The following is an 11788-nucleotide window of genomic DNA, read 5'->3' as shown; positions in this document are numbered from 1 at the left end:
GACATATAAGAAGAAAAATATAGAAACCAACGGAAAAATTTAACAGATGGTATTTGTCAGCACGTAGTGGGAGTTAAGCTTTCCTTCAGCAGATGGATGGACATTCTTATAACCAAACTGCATGACTTCTCAGCTATCAGGAGGATTTCAAACAAAAAACTAACATCCGTCAATTTAAATTTAATTTGTGAGATGCCCCTGGGAGGTGAAGAATATTTTGTTCGTGTAATTTATCAAATGAAATGGCAAAACGACAATGGTAGATTTAGCGATCTTCAGAAAAATGGAAGGGGGAGGAAAAGGTTTTGATAGTTTTTTTTCCTTTGAGACGGACTCTGCTCTGTCGCCCAGGCTGGAGTGCAGTGGTGCGATTCCGGCTCACTGCAACCTCCTCATCCTGGGTTCAAGCGATTCTCTTGCCTCAGCCTCCCGAGTAGCTGGGACTACAGGCCACTCACCTAATTTTTTATTTTTAGTAGAGATAGGGTTTCACCATGTTGGCCAGGCTGGTCTCAAACCCCTGACTTCAGGTGATCCTCCTGCTTTGGCCTCCCAAAGTGCTGGATTACAGGTGTGAGCCACCACACTTGGCCAATAATTTTGTGTTTTAAAAATAATCATACTGTTGGGTAGATATTTGAAAAAAGTACAATTTTAGGAACACAAAGGATAGTGAAGAGATATAGAAGCTAAAGTGTTGGCTTCCCGTGAGGAAGCCTCAGAGATGAAAATCTCCTGTGGGCTTCGGTTTCCAAATATGTATACGTTCCTTCACAGAGATCGACTGTAAGAGACTCAGAATACCTACTGCCCTCTGTAAAAACCAACATATGGCATGCGGCTTCATCTTCCCGTAGGAGCAGGACAATGAAAGGCCGGAGCACCTAGGAGGAAAAGATTCCTCCTAAGTAGATTCCACAACCACACTAAACACAAACCTTTTCCGTGATTGCTTTGTGTACTCTAAAAACTATCCCAGTGTTAAACTTTCAAGGTTAATTTCTTTCTTTTTTTTTTTTGAGACAGTCTTGCTGTATCATCCAGGCTGAGGGCAGTGGTGCCATCTCAGCTCACGGCAACCTCCACGTCCTGGGTTCAAACAATTCTCCTGCCTCAGCCTCCAGAGTAGCTGGGACTACAGGTGCCTGCCAACACACCTGGCTAATTTTTTTGTATTTTTAGTACAGATGGGGTTTCACTGTGTTAGCCCGGATGGTCTTGATCTCCTGACCTCGTGATCCGCCCACCTTGGCCTCCTAAAGTGCTGGGATTACAGGCGTGAGCCACCGCACCCGGCTGGTTAATTTCTGATCACCCCATTATGAAGCCAAATATTTTAAACCTGCATCCCGTCTCCACTCCCAGGTTTCCTCCTTTTCTAAGCTGCATTCTTTTCCACTAACAAGAGGAGAAACAATGGAGCATAGACGTGGCTTGTTGTTCAAAATATCAAGAATTGGCCGGGTGTGGTGGCTCAAGCCTGTAATCCCAGCACTTCCTGGTCAACATGGTGAAACCCCGTCTCTACTAAAGATACAAAAAATTAGCTGGGCACGGTGGTGCGTGCCTGTAATCCCAGCTACTCAGGAGGCCGAGGCAGGAGAATTGCCTGAACCCAGGAGGCGGAGGTTGCGGTCAGCCGAGTTCGCACCATTGCACTCCAGCCTGGGTAACAAGAGCGAAACTCCGTCCCAAAAAAAAAAAAAAAAAATCAAGAATTGTTTCCCAACAGGCCAGACTTCGTGGCAGGCACAGAAAAGGACTTATTACAGCTCCCAAAGGCTGCAGCCCAGCAGGCAAGAGCGCTTCAAACTCCCCAGGTGCCAGCAATAACAAACGGAGAACGGGCAGGGGTGGGCACGTTTCCTGTCTACTTTATCACCACCATCAACCTATTGTGACAATTTATTCTGCAAACTAGATTTACACAGGAAACTCAGCAAGCAAATGCGGTTATTCCTCTAGAAATGGGAAAGCTAAACTAATTTTCTTATTTTTGATTCTCGTTAGTGAGAAATTAAGGCCATTAAAATTCCTTATCTATTTATTCAGGCATTGCCTCTTAAAATGTTCTCAGCTCTTCATATGGGCCAAAATTATCATGCAAGAATTTTCATCATTCCGAATTTACAAAGTCATTAAAGACCCCACTCTCAAACACTTGCTCCCCTCCTCATATTGTGCAATTACTTTATCTTCAGGAATAATGCAAAAATCCACGATCAAAGTCCTCAGCACTTCGCTTTTCTTTTTCTTTTTTTTTTTGAGACAGAGTCTCGGTCTGTCGTCAAGGCTGGAGCGCAAGTGGCGTGATTTCGGCTCACTGCAACCTCAACCTTCTGGGTTCAAGCCATTCTTCTGCCTCAGCCTCCCGAGTAGCTGGGACTTCAGGCATGAGCCACTATGCCCAGCTAATTTTTGCATTTTTAGTAGAGACGGGGTTTCACCATATTGGCCAGGCTGGTCTCGAACTCCTGACCTCATGATCCGCCCACCTCAGCCTCCCAAAGTGCTGGGATTACAGGCATGAGCCACTGAGCCAGCCATCCTTAGCACTTTGAGAGGCACATTTTGTGCCTCTAAAAGTTAACAGTCTTCATATGAGAGTTGTTCCATCCTTCGGATACTCTGATCAGTGGCTTTCACACTTTTTTCATGACTCATTTTAATAAATTTTACTTGGTGACTCAGTATCCATATGTGCATACCTCAAACTAGTTTTCACAGGGAACAAACACCACTCTAACAACAGGTAGTGCATGCTGGTATTTTCTGTTCAGGGCTATTCTCTCCCATTCCATTAAAAATGCTAGTGAAGACTCCTGATTAATTTCCTCACTAAAGCAACACAAATTTGAAAATCACTCTGGGTTACATATTACTTATTTTTGTCACATTAACTGAAAATACTGAAATTTTGAATCCTAGGTGGCCAATCTCTCTTGTTCTGTTTTCACTCTGGAATATTCAAAGGTAAAAACGTGCAATCACTAATCTCTATTGTTATTACATAGCATGACTTTTATACTTATTATTTATTTTTGAGACAGCGTCTCACTCTGTCACCCAGGCTGGAGTGCAATGGCGTGATCTCAATTCACCGCAACCTCTGCCTCCCGGGTTCAACCAATTCTTGGGCCTCAGCCTCCCGAGTGGCTGGGATTACAGGTGCCTGCCACCATGCACAGCTTATTTTTTTGTACTTTTAGTAGAGACAGGGTTTTGCTATGTTGGCCAAGCTGGTTTTGAACTCCTGGCCTCAAATGATCTGCCCACCTCGGCCTCCCAAAGTGCTGTGATTACAGGAGTGAGCCAATGTGCTCTGCCAAATTTATTTTTAAAGCAATCACAGATAGCCTTCTGGAAACACTGGCCAAATCCTCAAAACAGCTCTCTTCTGCATATCTGGGGTCCTAGTTACTCAGGAGCCGAGGTGCCGGGGAGGCTGCAATGAGATGATTGTGCCACTGCACTCAGCCTGGGTGACAGAGCAAGACCCTATCTCTCTACAGAAAGGAAACTCCTCCAGAAAAGTTCCAGTAACTAGGGTTAGGCATATCTATAGTATGGAGCAGGGCTTGGTCAAAGCTTGAATCATGCCAACAAATAAAAAAGTTGTAGCCTGCAAAGAAATGATGTGGAATTATTCTAACGCTGCAATGAAAAAGAGAAAACCCAAAATGCGGGCCTAGGACCGGTTTCATCCCACGGGGTATCTGTCCTTGCGGATTTGTCATCTTTAACTTCAATTATTTTTTCATTTCATAAAGTTCTCTTTGGTTTTCAAATCTGTTTGATAATTTTCTTGTTCTCTATTTTTTTATTGAAATAGTTTCTCATTTATTGAAAACACACTTAGAGTCTGCATGGTGTCACCATATCCTTGTGGCTCCTAGGCCCTAAGGTTGTTTTGGCAGGCTCTCCTGCCTTGCTTTTATGTATTGTCGTTTTTGACTTTAAGGCCACATTCCATAAACTCCTTATAGGGCACTCACTGGCGGTCAGGGTTGAAGTTGAGTTCTGAAAAAGCAGAACAGATGTGTGTTCATTTCTCACGGTTACCCAGAGCCCTTACCGATTTGGTACTACTTTCAACTAAAATATTGGCTTGACGGTTTTTGTCTGTTTTAAAATCACACACGGAGGAGGAATTTGGGCTGAAAGCCAAGTGTGAGGTAACTTGGGGCACAACCTGTCAGGAGTGTGTGTGTGTGTGTGTGTGTGTGTGTGTCCGCTAATTTATGTATATACTTATATTTTACTTTTCCATCCAGAACCACAGTTCAAGACAGAAAACTTCCTTGGGGCTCCCACTGGGGATTGGGCCTCAGTTTCATAGATGTTTCGGGGGTATAACTCCCTAACCTGGGCTGATCCTGGCCATCATCTCTTGTCTTCTGGGCCCTTGAAACTGAAAACTAAAGCTGTCCTTAAACCTCCACGTTCCAACTTTCACTGAATGTTTTAGACTCTGGGCATTACTTATCTTCTGTGAGCTCATTTGAAAAACATTTTTTAATCCAACATTTTGAATTGTTTCTAGGAGGAGGGTACATCTTACACCATAAGGCTATGCAGATTTATAAAATCAACAGTTCTCTCTGGAGTGATTTGAAATAAAACGTGTAGAAAAATCAGTGTGTAATTCAGACTTTATTGCTTATGAATTGTGTCGCTCCACAAAATTTACGTAAACAGACATTGAGAAAATATACTGGGCGTGTTAAACAGATGACGGCAATATTGATGGGACTGTTCCAGTGTTTCACATAAGGAAATAGGAGGCACCACCGTCACCACCGCCCCTAGAAATCTGTACATTTCATGTAAAAAGAGTAAAAATAGTTCATTGGCATGTAACTAGCATCATTCTCTGTAATCTATGAGCCATAATAAGCCTGAACAATTTCAGAATCCTCAGAGCAAAACCAAGTATTTTATTCCACTAGCAGATGTTTCTTCAAAAACACAGAAACAAACCAATACAACAGATACTACCCACATTCGACCCTGAAACAAAATTTGGCGCAATTCCACTAGCCCTGAATTTTTAACATGTTTTGCTCTACATTAATTCAAGAAACAAAATGTGATTTGGCTTTTGAAAATGAGATTAATTCCTTTGCTGTAATTACACTTACTCTATAATTCAAACTATTTAGCTGAAGTCAGTTAACCAGTAAAAACCACAGATACAACTCAAACTGCTCTGAACTTCTTTAAGCGAGTATTATTCCATAAAAACTCAGACCCAAGCTGCACAGGTGTGACTTGAGAAACTAACAGTCTCCCTACCACACCTAACAGTAGTTTTATGTATTCTTAAAGCTGGGCACGTACACAAAAATCACTGTATAACACACACAAACAGCAGAAACTTATCTTGGTACAACTAGACCAGTGGTTTCCTCTATTATTATTTTTTTAAAATCAAGCATGTATAACAGTTGAGCATTTAAAAGATTCCCACGTATATGATTAAAAAGATGCTCAGGTTGCGAGATACATTTGAACACTTGAAAAGACACTCGAAAAAGAAAAAAGACTTGAAATGTGGGTTTATGTTGAACCATTTAGGAGACCTCAGTTATCCAACGACTAAAAGCACAGAACGGCAGATAAATAGGATTTTATTAAAATCAGTGTCTCCAACAACACAAAAATTAAATATTAAGGCATCTTTTACTCCCATCCTGGTATATGCAAAAGAGAATGTTTTAAGTAAGAGCCAGCGTTTCTCATTACAATACTTTCTAGTGTATTTGGCAGGTTTGTTTCCATATTCTCCCGTTACACATATCATTCAAAGCACTCGTGATCAAACATCTTGACGCAAATGAAAAGTATAAATAGATATTAATTTATTCAAGGGAAGCAGTTCACCTTTCAAAAATTTAAAAGAAACTACAAAGAATATCATGAATAAAGTTCAAATACCAGCATTTGAATTTCTCTGAAGCAATTTATGGTTCAGTTAACAAGCAAAAGGAGAAATGAAGACTTTCTGTAAGATAAGAAGACTATTCATATGGACTGCACTATGGAGTAACTATTCATTGAGTACTGTGCTCCACTGGGGTGATGGTTTGAAAAGGCTTCAAACTCCTTTAAGAAAATACCACATCTGCCAGGATAAGAGCATATAAAGTAACACTGATTCTTATTCCCATGCCTGTCCATTTACGAAGCTCAAGAGGCTTCATAAAGTATACTAAACAGTAACATTTTCACCTTTTATTAAGGCAAGTTTGTGAAAATAATTTAATATAACCAGATCTCTTCATCAACTTTCAACTTACAACATTTTTAATGTAAGAAACATACAAAAATTTGTGGTTTATAAAAAGCCACCTCAATACCAGAAAATAGCAATGGAAGATTTTGAACCCAGTCTACTTTTTAAAGAATGCTCTTTCTTCGTCTCAAATTCCAAGTGCTACTCATCATCCTTAGAGCCAGTTTTGCTTAACTAGAAAAAAAACAAAAACAGAAAATAGTCAACAAGTTTAAGCGATATTTTCTGAGTTCATTATTTCCATGGAGTAACAAAATTAAACTATAGGCAACAAGTTTCAAGTAATTTAAATCACCTATAGCTTTTATCACACTTTTCAACTTCTAGCTCAGGTAATTCAAAGTTTTCAAAATATAACTTCGACAAAAATCTAAACTCAACAGAACAAGGGTGGCAGGTGTGTGGGTGAGTGGGATACTTTTGAAGCTTTTTAGGAAATAAACTGGAACCAAGAATATACAAACAGAATTTATAAAATGAATGACATTCTTCCAGTTCTTGTTTTCTATCATGCATTCTTTTAACATTAAAAAAAATTTTTAAATTGTGGTCAAATAAAAATAATATGTAACATGAGATTTACCATCTTAACCAGACAACACATTCTTACCTTGAAAATATGGTAAGAGTCTTATTTTTGCGTTGCAATTTTTTTCTGAGAAAAATCTTCGGTAGGGGTTGGCAAATCTGGGGTAAGAGGGGCAGATAAAATAGCAAGGCAACTCTGAGCAGACTAGTGCCCCACCTACTGAGAAAGATTACTGTACCCGACAACTGCAGGAACTCCAGAGACTGTGGGAAGCCACGAAAAGCAGAAGCCACTAAAGGTGCTGGTTCTCAAACATTTCGGCCCAAGGACCTCTTCACGCTCTTAAAAACTTTAAACTTTTTGTAGAGAGGGATTCACACCAAGTTTCCCAGCTGGTCTTGAACTCCTGGGCTCAAGCAATCCTTCTGCTTAGGCCTCCCAAAGTGCTGGGATTACAGGTGTGAGCCACCATGCCCCACCCAAATCTCTTTATTATCTATTTCAGTGGAAGATGGCCGGCTTCTCACAAATATGCTCCAACAGTAAATCAGGTATAATGGAAGACAGCTAACAGCAGCACAGTAGAAGTACTAAGAACACAGCAGAAGTACTGAGAACACAGCAGAAGTACTGAGAACACAGCAGAAATACTAAGAGCGATCTGGGTTAATACACACATCCTCAACCTATTAGCTGAGAAAATTCTGGCAAACACAAGGATATTCAAACACATGTTCTCTTAATGCTTTAAGAGTATTAGTGATGGCATCATCCAATGTCATGCAGCCTCTGGAAATGCCAGAAAAGATGCATAAGAAAATGGGTTAAGGCTGGGAGTGGTGGCTCAAGCTGGTAATCCCAGCACTTTGGGAGGCTGAGGCAGGTAAATCACTTGAGGTCAGGAGTTCGAGACCAGCCTGGCCAACATGGTGAAACACTGTCTCTACTCAAAATGCAAAAATTAGCTGGGCGTGTTGGCGGGCGCCTGTAATCCCAGCTACTTGGGAGGCTGAGGCAGGAGAATCGCTTGAACCTGGGAGGCGGAGGTTGCAGTCAGCCAACACTGGACCATGGCACTTCAGCCTGGGCAACAGAGCGAGGCTCCGTCTTACAAAAAAAGGGGGGGGGGGTTAAAAGGGCACACATCATGTTCGGATTATTATGTAAATAGTTTTGATTTTGCATACTCCCTAAGAGAGTCTCAGGGACCTCCCAAGGGTCCAAAGCCCACAGTTGGAAACCACTAGCTTAGCATAATAGATTCATAGACCAAATTATGTCTAGGTAGTAACCTCCTTAAAAAAATATCTTCTTTCAGGCTGGGCGCGGTGGATCCCGCCTGCAATCCCAGCAGTTCAGGAGGCCGAGGCAGGTGGATTAACTGAGATCAGGAGTTCAAGACCAGCCTGGCCAACATGGCGAAACCCCATCTCTACTAAAAAATACAAAAAGTAGCCGGTGGCAAGTGCCTATAATTCTAGCTACTTGGGAGGCTGAGGCAAGAGAATCATTTGAACACAGGAGACAGAGGTTGCGGTGAGCTGAGATCGTGCCACTGCACTCCAGCCCGGGCAACAAGAGCGAAATTCTGTCTCAAGAAAAAAAAATCTTTCACCTCCCAAGATTACTGGATAATTTGAATTTTACTCTTTGTTACAAATTGTAATTCTATTTATATTAACAAGGACTCTTAAAAATAAAAGCTTCTGGAGCTAGGGAAGGAGGAGCACTATCAACACCTTTAGATCAGATTCTTTTTCTTCTCACTTTCCGCTTAGAGATGCACTGAGAGAGGCAACATTTTGGCTAAGAAAATTGCTCAGTCTGGCCAGGCATGGAGGCTCACATCTGTAATGCCAACACTTTAGGAGGCCGAGGTGGGCGGATCACCTGAAGTTGGGAGTTCAAGACCAGCCTGACCAACATGGAGAAACCCTGTCGCTACTTAAAATACAAAATTAGCTGGGCATGGTGGCACATGCCTGTAATCCCAGCTACTCTGGAAGCTAAGGCAGGAGAATCGCCTGAACCCAGGAGGCAGAGGTTGCAGTGAGCCAAGATGGCACCCCTGCACTCCAGCCTGGGCAACAAGAGTAAAACTCCATCTCAAAAAAAAATGGAAATGGCAACTGCTCATTCTGGAGCACAGCACATTTGGAGGAAAGAATGGATTTAGCTGGTTAGGCTAAATATTGGTACACGGAGGACAACATGAAGTATCCATCAAGCATCGGTGGAGAAGGGCCCCTGGGAAAATGAGAGAATGCCAGAGAGACTTCACTCATATGAGTATCTTATATAGGGGAGGAAGAAATACTGCGTTTCTTCCAATTGTACCTTAGGGCCCCATTCCCAGGAAATATTTTTGTACTAGTTATTAGAAGCACAAATATTATTTTGAAGCTTCAATAGAAAATGCATTCCATGGACCAAACAGCTGGCTTTAAAATAAAGTTTAAGAAAATGGCCAGGGCCGGGCATGGTGGCTGTCACCTGTAATATCAATAACTTGAGAGGCAGGGGCGTCACTTGAGGCCAGGAGTTTGAGACCAGCCTGGTCTACATGGTGAAACCCTATCTCTATTAAAAATACAAAAATTAGCCAGGTGTGGTGGTGTGTGCCTATAGTCCCAGCTACTTGGGAGGCTGAAGCACAAGAACTGCTTGAACTCAGGAGTGGAGCGTACAGTGAGCCAAGGTCACACCACTGCACTCCAGCCTGGGTGACAGCGAGATTTGGTTTCAAAACAAAAAAAAGAAAATAGCTATGAGCAGTGGCTCATGCCTGTAATCCAGCACTTTGGGAGGCCACAGTGGAAGGATCACCTGAGCCCAGGAGTTTGGGACCAGCAGTGTGGGCAACAAAGTGAGACCCTGTTGCTAGTAAAAATTAACAAACTAGGCCGAGTACAGCGGCTCACACCTATAATCCCAGCACTTCGGGAGGCGGAGGTGGGCAGATCACTTGATGTCAGGAGTTTGAAACCAGCCTGGCCAATATGGTGAAACCCATCTCTACTAAAATACACAAACATTAGCCAGGTGTGGGTTACATGCCTGTAATCCCAGCTACTCGGGAGGCTGAGGCAGGAGAACCACTTGAACTCAAGGTGGAGGTTGCAGTGAGCCCAGATTGTGCCCCTGCAGGCCAGCCTGAGCAACAAAGTGAGACTGTGTCTCAAACACAAACAATTAGATGGGTGTGGTGGTACATGCCTGCGGCCCCTGCTGCATGGGAGGCTGAGGTGAGAGGATCACCTTTCGGGGAAGGTCAAGGCTGCGGTGAGTCCCGTCCACACCACTGCACTCTAGCTTGGGCGACAGAGCCAGACCTTGTCTTCAAAAACAAAACAACAACAAAAAACCCAAAACAAAAAGCAAAAAGGTTTAGGAACCACTGCCTGTGAGTTACCCATGTGTGTGGGTCCTCACTAAAACCCTCATCTTTAACCACCCTTGCATCACATTACATGCTTCTCACAAAAGTTGTGGCACTAACTGGAATGCAAAATGTATTTCATCAAGTCCTACAAAAAGAATTCATTTACTGTGTTGAATATTAGTTTAATGTATTTGAAACTACAGCTAATACAAGAACAATTTGAGACATGTAGGCAGAAAAATTCAAAACGAAAGCAAACCATTTTAAACAAAAACAGAAAACTGTTCTTGGTATGATGAACAACTGAATTCAAGATCTGTCCTTAACAAAACCCACAAACACTGGGCCCAGGTGTGGCGGCTGATGCCTGTAATCCCAGCACTTTGTGAGGCTGAGGTGCGAGAATCACCTGAGCCCAGGAGGTCGAGACAGGCCTGGCCAACATATCTGTCTCTACGTATTATAAGAAAATTAGCCTGGCATGGTGGCACGTGCCTTTGATCCCAGCTAGTCAGGAGGCTGAGGATCACTTAAGCCTGGGAAGTTAAGGCTGCAGTGAGCCGCCGTGATCATGCCACCAGCTAGCCTGGGTGACAGGGCAAGATCCTGTCTCAAAAACAAAAAAGTAATTTCTAACTAAAACACTATTTTCCATGTCTGGTTTTCTTTAGTTTCCATATATTGCTGATAACTTATAGTAGTATTTAAGCATCTGCATTCTTCTTTTTTTTTTTTCTTCTTTCCCATGAGGTAAAGAAGAACCCAGTTTTAATTTTTTTAAATGGAGTCTCATTCTGTCAACCAGGATGGAGTGCGGTGGCATGATCTTGGCTCACTGCAACCTCTGCCTCCTGGGTTCAGGCGATTCTCCTGCCTTAGCCTCCTGAGTAGCTGGGACTACAGGCTCGTGCCACCACGCCCAGCTGATTTTTGTAGTTTTAGTAGAGTTAGGGTTTCACCATGTTGGCCAGGCTGGTCTTGAACTTGTAACCTCAGGTGATCCAACCACCTTTGCCTCCTGAAGTGCTGGGATTACAGGCATGAGCCACCACGCCCTAAGCATCTGAATTCTTTTTTTTTTTTTTTTTTCAGACGGAGTCTCACTCTTTCACCAGGCTGGAGTGCAGTGGCACGATTTTGGCTCACTGCAACCTCCGTCTCCCAGATTCAAGCTATTCCCCTGCCTCAGCATCCTGAGTGGCTTGGGACTACAGGTGCACACCACCACACCTGGCTAATTTTTTGTATTTTAGTAGAGATGGGGTTTCACCATGGCCAGGATGGTCTTGATATCCTGACCTCATGATGTGCCCGCCTCGGCCTCCCAAAGTGCTGGGATTACAGGAGTGAGCCACCGTGCCCAGCCACATCTGCATTCTTAAGATGTACTTACACAGTCATACTATGTTGTAGTTATAACTTACTTCTGTGAATCTTCCATTATTTTAAAAAAAGAATAGCTAGAATTGCGAGTGCAGGGAAGAGAAGAATGTGAAAGGTATTTCAACAATACTTACATGCTGAATGTGAAAAAGGAAACAGACATCCCAGGAAATTCCAAAGGTTGTGAAGAGGGAAACAA

At 42.6% G+C, this 11788-nt stretch overlaps 1 long non-coding RNA gene across 1 annotated transcript; it reads right to left on the bottom strand.

Annotated features, from left to right (window-relative positions):
- Nucleotides 1-4634: 4634 nt before the first annotated feature.
- LOC144581703 (uncharacterized) lies at nucleotides 4635-8051 on the bottom strand. Its single transcript, XR_013532787.1, has 2 exons — nucleotides 6906-8051; nucleotides 4635-6469 (listed from the first exon to the last, which is right to left on the bottom strand). It is a non-coding gene; the product is annotated as an uncharacterized LOC144581703 (long non-coding RNA).
- Between the last annotated feature and the right edge of the window lie 3737 nt (nucleotides 8052-11788).

The sequence above is a fragment of the Callithrix jacchus genome, chromosome 3 (genome assembly GCF_049354715.1).
Source record: "Callithrix jacchus isolate 240 chromosome 3, calJac240_pri, whole genome shotgun sequence".
NCBI lineage: Eukaryota > Metazoa > Chordata > Mammalia > Primates > Cebidae > Callithrix > Callithrix jacchus.
Note: the sequence above shows the minus strand (reverse complement) of the source record. Positions and strands in the feature narration are given on the sequence as shown.